Here is a 15,861-nt window from a genome sequence, read left to right on the forward strand (position 1 = left end):
AACTGCCCCCAGCTCCATACAGCTGGGGACTAGAGGAGGGACATCACATCTTGGTCCAGCGATCACAGAAGACAGTTGACAATGTTCATCCTCTCCCTTCTACCCCTACCTCTACACACTGTGCCGATGCTTCCCTCAGAACAAAACAAATAACATTAGCAATTACGTCTACCTCAAACCTTGGAAAGCCAGACATTAGGCCTGCGTCTGTATAAGTGGCTTAATGAAAGCAGTCCAAATTCATGGCGTAAATAATTTTAGGCTAAATCAATGAAAGTGTTGACATAGAAGCCACCGGTCCAAAAAAATCAACCTTCCAGCTTCTCAAATGAGTCGTCATGTTAACATTTCACATATAATCCGTTTTTGTTTTGTTTATATAATTGTATGCTCCGAGAGACCAAATCCTAAGCACTATGACTGGTGAAGACTAGAGAGGCCCACAAAATGGCACATGATATGTTTGAAAAATGGGAAGAGGGCAGGTATGTTTGAGGGACAGAAAGTGTCACCTGGAAAATGCTCCTGCTTGTTGTGGTTGGTTGACCAAAGTGGTACGCACACAGCCAAAAGTTCCATCTGAGCTGCCAGAAAGTTCCCCTTTCAACACAAAATCTCCTTCCTTTCGGTATTTCGTCTCTGCTCTCTGACTTCCCAATGTAAACTGACCGCAATTCCACGCTCCTCTAAACCTGCTTTACAAAGACGCCAATAGAGGCATCTATCTGGGTGGCTCAGTCGGTTAAAAGCGTTGACTTCAGCTCTGATCATGATCTCTCCGTTTGTGAGTTTGAGCCCCGTGTCAGGTTCAGTGCTAATAGCCCGGAGCTTTGATCTCGCTTTGGATTCTGTGTCTCCCTCTGTCTCTCTCTCTCTCTTTCTGTCTCTGTCTCTGTCTCTCTCAAAAATAAATAAACATTAAAAGAAAAAGTTTAAAAAAAGGACACCAATAGTTCCCACTCCATCACTGAGAATCAAAGCCAACTTCTTATTATGATCTATATGGTCATACTGTCTAACCTCTTGAGGATCAAAGTGGGGCCTATAAATGATCAGTGTCATATCACCTGGGGCTTGTTAGAAATGCAGACCCCCAGCCCCCACCGCAGGCTCCTGCCGCAGCCCACACATGGCACCACGATCCCCAAGTAGGTGACATTCACGTTCAAGTTAGAGAGGCACCATGTGAGTTCCTGCCTTCCTCACCCTCTCCTCAGCACCTAGAACTGTGCCTGGCACATATCAGATGCTCAGTGTTTCCTAAGGAAGCCAAATTGCCAAATCCAAGAGCCACTTTTGAATTGTCACCTCGTTTAACTTTTCTTTGCATTTGAACGGGGACCGCTTCATTCCGCAACAACCCTTCCTTTCTTGGCTTCCTTCCTATGGCCCCAGCTTCCTCTTCTCAGTCCTTCCTGGGTGGATTGTGATCATTAGTCCAACACTTCAGTGCTGTCCCCGCCGAGGGTTGTGTCATACTGTCTTCCTTGGATCTCTATGCTTTTCTTGGTGAACCCATCCTTTTCCATAGCTTTCCCTAATATGTATTTAGGATGATCAAGTCTTTATCTCCAGCTCAAACCTGTCCCCCCCCACCTGGACCCAACTCCATGTTTATATGCCCACTATCCTAAAAATATCTCTACCTCTTATTACCACACAGACTTCAAGCTTGAAATATCAAAATGGCACATATTCTCCCAGCCCTGCCTCCGACCACACCCTTCACCTCTACCACATGCCCCTCAGTCCTGTACCCAGCCTGAGGTTGGTGCCACCAGCTTATCACCAATATGACAGAGTGGGAGTTACCATGCACTCTCCCTCACCTGCTACAAATCAAAGCAATCAACAAGTCCCAACTGGGATTTTTGAAAAGAATCAGAGTAGAAAGTCATTCCCTTTCCAGGGTCTGAAGCCATAAGTGGTTCATTTTCTTCCCATCTGAAGCACGTGTTCTCCCTGTGGTGGGAGAAACACAGTCCTCGGCAAGACACTCGAGCCATGACCCAGAGAAATCTAGAGATGAGAGATGAAGAGAGAGTCTCAACAGAGATACTCTGAAGGTCATCTGCATTCTCCCTTCCCGAAGCTTGCTCTTATATTAGCCTTCTAGTGACTCATTCTTTTTGACTTAAACCATTGGGTTTCTGTGACCAGCAAATAAAGAGAGAGCTATGAACTTCAGGTATTTGAGAGGCCACAGCAGGAGCCACCACGTTCGAAGGTCTGTGATTATAGACTGGCTTGCTTGGAGTGCTGTCACATAACACATGGGTGCATATAAACCCATTCCCAGAAGATGTCAGGGACAAACTTTTGCCAGGTAGTCTCAGCAGAAGGGATAGTATTCTGTTGAAAAAAAAAAAAAAAAAAAAAAGACTGTAATCATCCATCATCCATTAAGACTTTAACTCCCAAAGGACTAAAACTTTGTTGACAGTTGAAGATAACAGCTGGTTTGGAGGGCTTCATGAAGATATTATTTAGGGAAGAAAACATAACATTGGCAATTCCCTTGGGCGCAACAGTCAGAGATAGGTCTAGGGCAGCTCTAGTTTTTACCATATGTACGGTCTGCTGTCTTCGAATCAATACAACTCCTTGATAAGGTGCAGTGATTCCTTTTTCCCTGTTAGGAGGCCACAGGCAGTGCTCAAAGATGGCCTCGTCCATCAGAAAAGAAAGTGTGCAATTGTTAATAAATGCATAAATAGGAACAGAAAACTCTCACACGTGAGTGATTCCCTCTAGACCATGCCTACATATAGAGATAAATTGGGAGACCATGAGAATGGAAGAGGCTGCAAAATAGTGATTGAACCCAGTGAAGATGCCAGGTAGGCTGATGTCCTGGGCTGACAGCACGGCTGCCTATTCCCCTGTTAAGTGGGTGCTGTAGTCCCTCTACCCCAGGTGGACACATGAGACCCAGGGGCCAGGTTTTATTAGACCGATGCCCCCATGCCTTTGAACCACAACTGTGGAATGACACAAGGTGGAAATCGATGAGGGAGGCACAGAGAGCAAGGGGAGGGGCTCAGCTCCAGAGGATGTGATCTTTGTTACCTCCCGGGCACCTCTCCCCTCTCTGTGACCTGTGTACCACATAAGCCCTCCAACCCCTATTTGAGCAGAATACTATCCAGCATCATTTCATTATGGTCTTTCCTTTGTGGAGTGCTCTCTCTCTCTCTCTCTCTCTCTCTCTCTCTCTCCCCATCATATATTTTATTCATTTAACAAAGGTATATGGAGATCGCACCCTGGAACTACTCTAAGTATCTTTAAGATAAGGGGGAAAGAAATAAAGGTGAATATCTATGTATTGTTTTATTTAATTACTTAAATCATTTTATTAAATAGGTCTCAGGATTCCATTTGCCCTATGAGGAGACTGCAGCTCAGAGCAATGGAGCAGCTTGCCAAAAACATATGCCAAGAAGGTTCAGGAACTAAAATTTCCCAGGGTTCTTGGAGCTTAGGCTTTGTCACCAACACTGAGCTGATTTTTAAGGATAAAGGGAGCTTCCATGCTGACTTTCTGAAAAAATGTTTATTTTATTTATTTATTTATTTATTTATTTAGAGTGTGCATGAGTGGGGGCAGGGGAAAGACAGAACGGGAGAGAAAATCCCAAGCAGGCTCCACACTGCGGACCACTCGATGTCATGACCACAAGATCACAACCTGAGCCGAAATCAAGAGTCCCCTGGTTAACCAACGGAGCCACCCAGGTACCCCTTCAATAGTGACTTGACAGCAAGTGGATGGACTTCTTCCCTTCCATTACTTCCATGACAGGGATCTGCTGGAAATGAGATAAGAATGGGAAAGGCCAGAGTACCATAAACCAGTAGACCCTTCTGTGGTTCCACCCTGTGCCCCTGGGATCCTGACAACAAGCTGGAGCTGAAGGTTATGATTCTGGGCTGTGAATCATTTCCCTTGGGAAACATAGATATCTAGGCATGGTATAATTGGCAATACAAAAAAAAAAAAAGTTTCTAAAAACCCTAAAACCTTGTCCTTAATAGAAGCTCTATTGTGAAAGGTGCTTTGTCCAAGCTGAATGCCCTCTCTTTGGGTTCAAGAAATATGCAGGAATTTAATTACTGCCTGAGTCTCTTTTATTTGGGCAGGCTTGAATGGATTCTTCACGGCCTGGCTCCCTCTTTGGGAGACTTTAACCTTGATGGCTATCTACCCAGCACCTTTCCAATCAGCACTGTGATTATTTAACATTTTTTAAAAGAACGGTGTTTTATTCTGGCTTTCTGATGCAGCCTTCTGATAAGACCAGGATCTGGATAATCCAGGCTAACTAACCACTTTTTGCCTTAATTGCCTGGCCCATGTAAAGATAATTTACTCAATTCTCCACTTCATTTTGCATGTGTAGATGAAATCTGACTACAATTGTTCAGGCACTGTTAATTCAAGTTCGCAAGCAAATAAGGCCGCACCACATTGGCGTTTTGGGCTCAACCTTGATTTTACTTATAGCCTTCAGACTAACGTGCTCCTTGGTGTGCCTCTCTTTGAAATATGCTCCACATTGGGGTGCCGAGGTGGCTCAGTGGGTTCAGTGTCCAACTTCAGCTCAGGTCGTGATCTTGTGGTTTGTGAGTTCGAGCCCCACTTTGGGCTCTGTGCTGACAACTCAGTGCCTGAAGTCTGCTTCAGATTCTTTGTCTCCCTCTCTCTCTGCCCCTCTCTTGCTCACACTATCTTTCTCTCTCTCAAAAATAAATAATAAACATTTTTAAAAAATAAAATATGCTGTATAGAGAGATACCACATGTAACTTTGTATACTTATGCTCTAAAACATACCTGAAATGGTAGGGCTTAAGAAGTGGGCAGATTGAATTTTTTTTTTTAATTAAAAAATTTTTTTAATGTTTTATTTATTTTTGAGAGAAAGAGAGAGGGACAACGTGAGCAGGGGAGGGGCAGAGAGAAGGAAACACAGAATCCGAAGCAGGCTCCAAGGTCTGAGCTGTCAGCACAGAGCCCCATGCGGGACTTGAACCCACAAACCGTGAGATCGTGACCTGAGCCGAAGAAAGACGCTTAACTGACTGAGCCATCCAGGCACCCGAGAATGAATATTTTTTATTTGGTATTTTAACTGGTAAATAAGTGGAGCCTACTTCTCTGGATGGTATCTTGGGAACAGAAGCACCATGTAGAATCAGTCCTTCAAATATGATGTGAAACATTAAGGAAAGAAAAAGAAATGCATTGTGTCATTCTTAATTTACCTAGGAGTAAAATTATGAATTAGGCACATACTGACATTTTCATTATAACAACATGTCTTTAAAAACATTTTTTTAATGTTAATTCATTTTTGAGAGACAGAGAGAGAGAGAGAGGGAAAGAGAGAAAGAGAGAGAGAGAGAGAATGAGCAGGGGCAGAGGAAGAGGGAGACACAGAATCCAAAGCAGGCTCCAGGTGCCAAGCTATCAGCACAGAGCCCAACGTGGGACTGGAACTCAGGGACTGCGAGATCATGACCTGAGCCAAGGTCAGATGCTTCACCGACTGAGCCACCCAGGCTTTTAGACAAGGATCTTGAAACCCTTTTTGACATTACCTAAGGCTGTGGGATGAATTTCCCGTAACATGCGGAATAGAAGTCAAGCCAACTCCAGCCTTCCGTCCTGGCAAGCTCCGCCTACCTCCGAGCCTGCAGCCAGGCATGCTATTTCTGCCTTCCTCTGCCTTCATCACTGCTCACCATTCTCAGATCTCAGCCACAGACACCTTCTCAGAGACCACTCCCCCCCGCTCCTGCCCATGGCTACCCCCTTTATGGTAGGTACTTACCCTGATACCTGTCGTAAATTGCCCTGTTCTTTTTCTTTATACTGCTCACCACAATGTGTGTGTGTGCTTGTGTTTGCCCTCCCTGCTAGGTGCTAAGCTCCGTGAGGGCAAGGAATGTGATTGTGGGCTCCCCACCATATGCCCAACAGCTTGTGCAGCCGGTCACGTGTCATATGCTCAGTGCACGTTTGCTGAGTGAATAAATAAATACTGAACGGACAATCAATCCCAGGTTTCCCGGGTGTATGCAGTCTACACTAGGAAGGAAATCTCATCTCTGTGCAGAGTGCTGCCTGCACACTGTCATCCAGCAAATCGCACTCGTTGATGGGTTTGTATAACGAAAAACCTAGAGTATCTGAGGGTCAGGAGCTTTGGATCTTTGCTCTTTCCGAATGATAAATGGTAAATGACTTCGAAAGGATCATGAGCAAGGAAGAGTAGCAAGTTATCTGGAATTGGCAGCTTGTTTCTCTGAAGAAATTTTTCTCCCAAGAGCTCTTTGTGAGTAATAGACTTTTGAAATAGTCCTGTGACTTTGTATGTTTCAGTAGAAAAAGTATTCAAACCAAGTCCCCCGTTTCTAGGTGAGGAAGACAGAGACATAAATCCCCACGTATCCTCATGTGTCTTCCTTAACCAAGTATGAAAAAGCCGTGGCTTCCTTAGCCTGGAACTCGGTTGGCAGAAAAAGTAGGAGGAAGAGGAAATTTGGTCTTCCTGGCATCTCCTAAACCAGACAGAAGGCCCACCCCTTTGGATACACCATCTGATTGCCTTCCCACAATAACTCTGGGAGATGGATATCATTATTTCCAATTTACAGATGGGCACACTGAGTGAATTGACTTGGCAAAGTTACAGAGATAGCAATGGTGGAGAACTGATGGGAGTCTGGGTCTGTTCTGTCTTGTAGGCTTCTGATTAATATTAAAGCCCCAAAGCAGTGAGACTGCAGTCATTATCCTGAAAAGCAGAACCAGATGCTATGCATTATGGATAGACAGCTGAGGAGATAGAGATAGAGAAGGCCTACATTTCACCTTGTCTGTCAAAGGTATGCAAATAATCACTGGCTCTCAGCTCTCAGCTATTGGATGACGCAGCACAGCGCTCCTCTGTCCTTCGTTCCCCCTGCTCCGTTCTATGAGGACACATATTCTCTTCGGTGTCCTCTAACATTCTCCCACGGCCACCATAAGCACTGCTCTACAGGTTCTTACGGAACACCACAGTGGCTGAGGTGGGCGAGGTCCCTCTTTCTACGAGTGTCATGGCTCCCAAACACATGACCACTGTCGCTCGTCTTTTAATAAAATATCCTAACTCTTCATCGGGTTCCCAGATATGCGGCCTCTGTTTTCCCAGTTTCTTAGGTAGCAGATACAAGGAAGTTTTGTTCACGGAAATTCCTCAATACACAGTGATGAGTTGCTGGCTACGTGTGTAGAAGGGGCGGGAGTGAGACCCAGAAGACAAGATGAGCTTGTACAAGATGTTCTAAACCACTTTCCAAGGAAGATGGATCCTTGTTTTGACTGCAGGGCCCTTGTTTTGCTGCACATTGGAGGCTCTCGAAACACCCAGGTCAGAGGGGCAGAAGTGAATCGTTCGGCCTGAGGAAAGAGAAATCAGTGGGGCTGGGCACTGAACAGGAGAAGAGCAGAGCAAATTAAAATAATGCAATGAGGCATGGCTAGAGACAGACGAAGGACAGACATTCTAGCGGGAAATATTGGAGCTAGTTGCTGCATTGTGTTGGCTCTCCTTTACATCCTCTCCTTTGCAGACTGTTTAATGAAAAGACTCACGATAAGACCCACAGTTTGTGTGAGTCGATTGTTTCTGGCAAAAACATACAACCTCAGATGTTTTCAGGAGGGAGACACATCATGTCAATGAGTGTAGCTGCAAGTATGGGAGTGATAGAGATCATAGGGGAGGACAGGGCCAAATTTATTCCCGCATTTCAAATAATGTGCATCAGCAGACAACACGTGTCCCACAGGTCACTGCCTGACCTTGAAGGAAACTCAAAGAAGGGATGAACATTACTGCCAGGTGGATGGGAGATGATCCAGAAGGTAGTAGAGCGGACCTGGGTGGAGAGAGACGGAGGAGGTGAACTAGCATGTCACATAAACGAGCTTCTAGGGAAGGAAGGTGAGATCTCCAGAAACAGATGCTGGTCACTAAACCGCTTTGTTTGAGACACAGAAAGAAACTTATTTTGTTTTTAAAAAAGAGGGATGGAGAAAATCCACCCAAGCTACCCAAATCATTGGTAGAGTCTATGAAACTCGCCCCATGCCCCCTGTGGGTGGGTTTCCCCTGGAGTGTGAACTTTCCCTGTGGGGTTCTGAACTTTGCAGAGATCCAAAGGGAGGGGTTTCGGTCTCCCCAACTTGTGGGACTGGCTGAGGTCCAAGCCAATAACAGCTACATCTCCAAGGTGAAGAGGGACACAGCTGACATCTGGGTTACATTTATAATCCCAGTGTTCCAGGAAGATGGAAGAATAAATTACGCGGGTGCTGAGTGAGAGACCCTGGGAAGGACACCTGTGTGAAGCCTACTCCCTCTCTGGCAAGCAGCCAGTCAGCGTGGGGGAGCTCACGCACGTCCACTCTGCTCCCCCTCAGAGAGTCTTTCCTTCCCGGGGGCACCCCTGTGACTTTGCGTGGCTGAGGATTGGCCTGCATCACCACCCCCCCACCCCCCCACCACCACCAATGCTTTCCCTCCGTGCACCCTGGCTGGTGGGTGCAGTGCTCACAGAACCACGATGCCAGGAAATGAGAGAGGGCAGCGGGAGGCCTCTGTGGGCCTAGTGTTGCCCTCAGCAAGTCAATCAGCTCAGTCTAGGAATCGTTTGTCATGGCCCTGGGAGTGAATCCAGAAGAGAGCACTTTAGGAAATTAGGGGGTCAGAAGAGGGAGGGTGAGCTAGAAAGAGCAATGAGCCAGTGACACGGGGGTCTAGAACCTTGGTTCTTGCTCTGTCTCCCTTGTATACCTTGTATGCCTCCCACCTGGCTCCCCACTCTTTGTAATGACATCCAGGGGACAATCTGCAAGTCAGGCTTTGCTGGCTGGGGAGAGAGGAGGTTGCCTTCTCTAGCTGCTCTCACTCAGGGAGCAGGGCGGTTGGGGGATCAAGAATGGACTTAAGAAACCCTCTTTTTGAGCTGGGGTCTGGTTCGCAAACGTAGGCAATACAGTATTTGAATTCCCATCATTTTTCAAGGTGTTGAGACTCTCTAGGGAAAGATGTCTTAGCTGATACCGACAAACTCCTGGGACTATCAGACAGAGATACTAATGGTCCCAGTCTCGGCGTTAAGCTGTTTTTTCTGCTGTATTTCAGAAAAGTTTGGACATGTTGGGTGGGATCCTTATGCTATCTGCAAGTAGTCTATTTGCATGCCAGACTGAGGAGCCTCCTGGGAAATCACTCACCATAAATGAAGAGTACACAGCAGAGAGACTTGGTCCAGTGGTAATGTCTCACTGGTGGATGCGTCGGTGGGTGCGAACCCGGGTGTGTATGAATATTTGTATTTGCATCATGAGAGCCTTCATTATCTTCAGTTTAGGGACATGAAGGAGGTGTTAATCCTTAAGGGGAAAAAAGATTCTAAGTACCTCTGCGCTATTTTCAAAGAGAAAAAGTGGTAAGATATTCATACATGAGGAACAACATTTTCAGAGCCTTGTGATCAAATAAAACTCCAAAGACCAAGAGAATCTGTCTCCCCACGCAGACGTGGGATGTACGGGACTTCAGAGCACTGAGGATGCCCGAGAGCATGTTAGATGGAAGGCATCACCTCCCTGTAGACAGCCCTGTGGTGGGCAACTGAGGCAAAGGGGGTTGTCCTGCATTTACAGGAGGAGACCAGCACAAAGAGGAAGAAAACGGCAGCCACCATGTTGGGCTTTATACAGGATGTGTGTTAATTGTTTACCTGACATGCAATTCTCTCTCTTGCCTGGCCAAGCGGCATATGTGTCCCCCTTGAGGAAGGTGATTATTCTCTGGGAATGCAAATAGTAAGACTGATTAGGTAAAATGCAGCTGCCTCTGGTCACTTCCTTGGTTGTCTAAAGAAAGTCTAAATTAAATGTGAATAAAGCCTAGCTGAAAGATGGCAACAATTCAGCAGCCATCATTTGAGCTCTGGATCCTACCTTGCCTGAAGCCTACCTACCCACATAGGGACTTCTCAGCCGATACCCTCCCTCTCCCTTCCTTTAAAATGAACGGAAGCCAATCTGACTTGGAATTTTGTCACTTGCCGCTAGGAGTTTTTCAGTACACATGAAATATCCTCTTGGAATTTCCCAACAATTACTCGGGGGCCACGGTGAGGGGACGGAAGAGCTGCAGGGGTAAGTAAGGGCAAGAATGGTAGTTACACGCAGCACACAGGACAGGGCAAAGAAAGGCAGAGGAGCATGTGAAGTTTGTTCTCAGGTTCATCCTTTGGCCTCTCAAATGCAGATCCTCATCCCACTCTGGCTACCTTTTTCAAGGTTGTTATGCGTTGCATTGAGTTCCTCCCACAAAAAGACTTGTTGCAGTTCTAACTCCCAGAATGGCAGAACGTGATCTGATTTGGGAGCGGTGTTGTTGCAGATGCACTTAGTTAAGATGAGGTCATACCAGACTAGGGTGGGCTCCTAATCCTGTATGACTGATGTCCTTAGGAAGAAGAGAGACACGGGGAGCATGCCATATGACTAAGGAGGCATGAGTTGGAGTGGAGCAGCTGTGTAAGCCAAGGAAGCCCAGGGATTGACAGACACCATCAGAAGCTAGGAAGAGGCGAGGAAAGAACTTCCTCTAGAGGTTTCAGAGGGAGCTGCTGAGACTTTGATTTTGGACTGCTAGGCTCCAGAACTGTAACACAATAGATTTTTGCTGTTTTAAGCCACCCAGGTATGGTAAGTCCCGGTAAGTCTCAGGTTATGGCATTCCTAGGAAACTAATACAAATATCTTCAAGTCTCCCACTTCAGCCAATTTTTGCCAAAGAAGAAAAAAAAAAAAGTCTGTCTTATAGGCTTAATCGTTTTGAAGACTCACTATATTAAAATTTCCTAGGATATTTGCATTTGAAAAGAGAACTGATGAGAGATGGCAATAAATGAATCTACAATGGTGGAATTTTAGACATGGAGGAAGGCCATCTCAGAGCCCAGTACCTCTGTAAGTCCCTGTTTATCCTGACAAGTTCCAATGTTTCCAGCATGACTTTGGGATTTTTAGACATGTCTTTGAAGCCATTGCAGGAAAGGGGGTGAGTGACAAAGAGAAAGGCGAGGGGGCAGGACTCTGAGACCCCATCACCCCACTTGTGACCAGAGTAACTCTCTTTTTACAGTTTAGGATTCCATACAAGATTTCATTTGGAAAAAGAGTTCTTGTGTTAAAATAGATCTAAAGTCACAGCATTATGGCAGTATTTAACTCACACTAAGGCAAATCATGTTTTATTTTTTTTACTCCACCATTTTGCAATATGTGCTCACTTATATGTTTACCACTACAGTGGAGAGCAGTTTCTGCCAAGGATCTACGGTGAGGAAATGGGGAGACACCAGCATTCTTTCTCTTTTGTTTTTAGCTCTTCTGACGGGGTAAGAGGAAAGATTAGCTGCCTTTTCTTTGTTCTTGTCTTTTAAAAACCAAGAATGGAGATCTTCATGATCCAAAATGTGCTCCAAGACTGTTTTAAGTAAAAGTCAAAATATCTAGTTTATTCAAGTTGTTGATTTATTGGCTGTCTTTTTTCTTTTTATTTATTTTTTGCCAGTGGGTGAACAGAAGAGGCTATAGGGATGTATTATTTGCATTCATGTGATTGAGGCAGAAGCAGTGCTCGAATACAAAAAAATAAAATTTCACTGATGCTGGAGGGAGGATAATAATTCTTACACATTTGTGTCCCTTTATACTTTCACATGCATTATCTCATTGGAAACCCACACACATCCTGGGAGGTATGTGGCCTGGTTTTCCTATCATCATCCCACAGATGGACTCAGAGCCTTAGGGAGGCTCAGAGAATCCTCCCTGGCCTGGGCCTGAGGCCAGTTAGCGAGGGGAAGCTGGGACCACCACCTAGGTATCCTGAGACCCTGCTCGGTATGATGAGTCAGTGGTGGTTTATATAGTTATTTTTTTAAAGAGTGGTAAGGCAGAGAGAGAAATCTTAAAATCAATGGCTAAAAAAGGACCTTCAGCCTTAATCTCCAGCTTCTACCATAAAAGCTTAAGTCAGGGTCTGCTTTGTCGTGTTTTTGAGATAAGCAACAAGTCCCAGGAAACAAATAGTGAACACCACCATCGATTCCGTTAAAACATTCTCCAGTTAAGCATTTGAATCTCAAAACGCTCTTCAAATCGTAATAGCTAATCATTCATCCACCCACGTTCTTCCTTCAGTCAAGAAGCTCAGCGAGTCAACACAAGTGCACCCTCAGCTCCAGGCATGGCTGGCGGCTGGTGGGTGGGTAGACTCTCCGCTTACCCCCAGGAAGAGTGGATTTTGGAATGTCACAGGGTTTTCTTTCCTTGCTTTTTTTCGTGTGTTCCCCCCAACCCCCACCGGGAATTCCTTTTTTAAGTTACATGTCCACGTTGGGTACATTTAGAGGGAACAGATGAACGTAGACTGGCGGTTGAGGAAGGAGGGAAAAGAATTCTCACTAGTATGAGCCGCTGCAAGGAAATCAGGGACAGAGACACTCCGCAGCCCAGGGGAAAGCACCACGTCGGAGTCAAGGCTCCAAAGCCGGGGTCTTTGTTTTTGTGTTCTTTATAAAGTGGCCCATGGGGACAGTAGGCTGTGTAATGGGAGTTCCCACTTCCCAGATTTGGCCCCAAGGGCAGATGAGTCCGGTGGAGAGGAAAACCCTGAACTTGCAAAAGCATCCTCCGCGAGCTAGGGAGTCTCAGGGTTGGCTTGGGGAAATGCAAAAGGAGGAGGGGGGGGTAAGGCGGGGTGTGATCAGAGAGGCCTTAAAAGAAGAAAGGGGATCCCAAACTGGGAGCGAGAGAAAGGAGAGCCGAGGCGGGGTGGGAGGCGACGGGAGCGGGCAGGACGCAGCCCCGTGCGCCGGGCGCTGGGGTGGGGGCGCGGGGGGCGTCCGGGCGGGGCCGCGGGCGCAGGCGGGGAGGGCGGCCGTGACATCACGCCCGGGCCCCCTTCCCCTCGCCCGGTGGGTGGGGCCTCGGCGCGCCGAGCGGGCGCGGGGTCAAGGAGGGGGAAGAGGAGGAGCAGGCTAGAATCTGTCTGAGTGAGGACCCGGGAGGGGCGGAGGAGGCGGAGGAGGGCGGAGGAGGAGGAGGGCGGGGAGAGGCGCGCGCGTGGCTCGGGGCGCCCGGGCTCCCCCCCAGCCCCCGACCCCGGCCCGCGGCGCGCCGCCTCCTCGCCGCCGCCGCCCGCGTCGCAGCTGGGACCCGCTCCCGCCTCGGGGACCCGGCGGGCGGGGAAGCACGGGCCCCGGCGCGGCCTGGAAGGAGCGAGAAAGCAAAAGTAAGGCGAGCTGCACTCCAAGTTTTCCCAACTTCGCCCCCTGCGGCGGCCGGCGTCCCGCTGCTCGGCGCGTCCCCACTGCGCCGGCGAGTGGCAGAAAGAAAAGGGACGGGGCGGGGGCGGGGGCGGAGGAAGAGGGAGCGCGGGGGAGAGGGGAGAGTCCGGCAACTTCTGTTAAAACTTGGGGGAGGAGGAGCGCGGGGAGGAGGAGGAGGAGGAAGCCGAAGAGAGGAGGGAAGGAGGGAGCGCGAGGGAGGGAAGAGAGAGCGGAGGGACAACTTTTCCACCCCGTGAGTAGCGCCGGCGGCGCGGGGGTCGGGGTTGGGGGGGCTCCTCCACCCCGCGGGCGGCCCGGCCGGGATGGGACCTTCTTCCAGAAAGTCGATTGGATGCCAGGAGGGGACTGCGGCGGGGGCTTGCTTTCTTTCCCTTTCCCCTCCCTCCCCGCGGGTGAACCAAATCAGAACTGTCACTCAGGGCCTGTGAGTCAGAAGGGATCGGATTACACGATCCCTGAAACCGATGCCGGAGCTGCACGAGCGGGAGGGAGCGGGCAGGGGCAGCGCCACCGGCACCGGCGCGCTCGCACACTCGCCCTCGCGCACACTCGCCGCCCCGACTCGCCCTCGCCGCTCGCCAGCCCTCCCCGCGCGCCCCGCGGCCGCCCGCGCCGCACCATGCCCGCGGCGGGCGCACCCGGCGCCCGGCCCGGCCGCTTGCCGTAGCCCGCGCCGCCCGCGGCCGCGCGGAGCCCGGAGCCGCCCGCCCGCGCCCCGGACGCGGGTCTATGGGAAGTTCGGGGACTTGACAGCCGCCGCCGCCGCAGGTACGTCCCGCCCGAAGTTCTTTGTTTCGCGGGCCGGGGCACCCGGCAGCCGGCTCCTGCGGCCGCGCCCGCGCCTCCGGGTCGAGAGGGGGTCCCCGACGGGGGGAGCGGGAGGAAATGAAAATGGCTGTCAAAAGGCGCCCAGATTTGGAGAGCGACCCGTGCGGCGTCGGAGCGAGGCTTTCGTTCGCTCCCTCCTTCCCGGAGCTCCTTTGCCAAGTGTCTCAGCCCGCGGCCAGCCGGAGACGGACCGGAGAGTTTCCCCATCCCGGAGGGGGACGAAGTTGGTGGCGCCCGCGTCCCCGCTCCCCTCCCGGAGCCTCTCCCCGCCCCACGGCGTCCCCCTGGGGCGGCGGGCGCGGGCAGCGAGGTGGGTCCGCCGGGGGAGCGCCGCTGCGGGGGCCGTCCGCAGCCCGCGCCGCCCCCGGGAGGGCGGGGGGGGGGGGGTGCGGTGTGAGTGGATGCGGAGGCGCGCGCCGCGGTCGTCGGAGAGGAAAAGTGAAAGTTGTACCATCTGTGTATGATTTGGGATTCTTTTATTTCTTTTCCTTTCCAGGGACAGCGCAAAAAAATAAAAAATAAAAAAAACAGAAAAGAAAGAAAACAAAAGAAATAAAAGCGCTAGAAGCTGCAGGGAGTGAGTGCGGGGGTACGGGCAATCGTGGCCCGTGCAGTGATCTTTTAAGAGGCCGCGTTTTCGCAGAGCGGAGTTGGGTATGAATCGCTCTGCAGGGGACAGTTACTTTCTTGAGTTGCAGAGGGAAAATGGGCGGGAGGAAGTGGAGAGGGAGTAAATATTTACCCCAAACTTGGAGAGTCTGTGAAGCGACTTTTTAAGCAGATTGCCAGATGCCAAAGCTCCACTGCACACCCCGGCCTTTTATCCTTCCCTGAACTTTGTGTTCCTGTCCTTGATTGCACCTCCTTCAGGAGATGCGGTCCCTAGAGGGGCTGGACCCAGGCTTCCCTGGCTGACCCCGCGCAGAAAGAGGATTAAGGAGGCATCTTCCTCGCGACTCCTGCTGCCTCCAACTTCTCATCTCCCTGGTGTGCAGTGCCGAATAGATTCTGGCCGTGGGTACAGTGCTCGTGGCCCTCTGCCAGTTTATATGTACATATATTTATGTAAAACATTTTCTCCCAGCTCTTTGCCAGCTGTTCCACATTTTCCAGCTGCCATTTCAGTTTGAAATGATGGACTGTCCGCGTCTCCAAGTAAAAGAGCCCTTTAGTCAGAGGTATGGAGGGCCGGCCGCTGTGCAAAGACCCGGGCAGTGCCATTAGGTGGACTGGTATTATTAGCTCTAAAAAACACCTTCTGCTAGCCTTGTTTTCTCCCCCTTCTCCTCCGCGATTAGTCTTTCCAGAGCACTTTGCTGGAAATTCCCAAGAACGAGGCATTTCCCTCCAAATGTGATTTTGTACAAAATTTGGATGAGGCCATGCTTTAGATCCCTGAAATGTGTGTCTGGTGGAAATAAATGAACTTTTAAAGAGAGTTCCAGCTTGAGTGTGTTGGGCATGGCTGGTGGGGGGCCTCTGCCATGGCCAACTGAAATGACCTCATTTCAGTCTGTTTCAGGCAGGAACTATTCATTGTTTCCACGTTACACTTTTTTTACCTTGTTTGATGTCTTAGCATATTACAGACTGAGAT

General features: G+C 49.3%; 1 protein-coding gene across 2 annotated transcripts in view; it reads left to right on the plus strand.

Annotated features, from left to right (window-relative positions):
- Window positions 1-13,715: 13,715 nt before the first annotated feature.
- Window positions 13,716-15,861, plus strand: part of GLI3 (GLI family zinc finger 3) — a 281,417-nt gene continuing 279,271 nt past the window's right edge. The window contains exon 1 of one of the 2 annotated variants that reach the window (XM_053897676.1): window positions 13,716-14,204. The gene's annotated coding sequence lies outside the window, so the exon portion shown is untranslated. The remainder of the gene's footprint in view (window positions 14,205-15,861) is intronic. The other variant, XM_053897677.1, reaches the window with a different exon arrangement.

The sequence above is a fragment of the Panthera pardus genome, unplaced genomic scaffold, assembly GCF_024362965.1.
Source record: "Panthera pardus isolate Hobbes unplaced genomic scaffold, ASM2436296v1 HiC_scaffold_8, whole genome shotgun sequence".
Taxonomy (NCBI): Eukaryota; Metazoa; Chordata; class Mammalia; order Carnivora; family Felidae; genus Panthera; species Panthera pardus.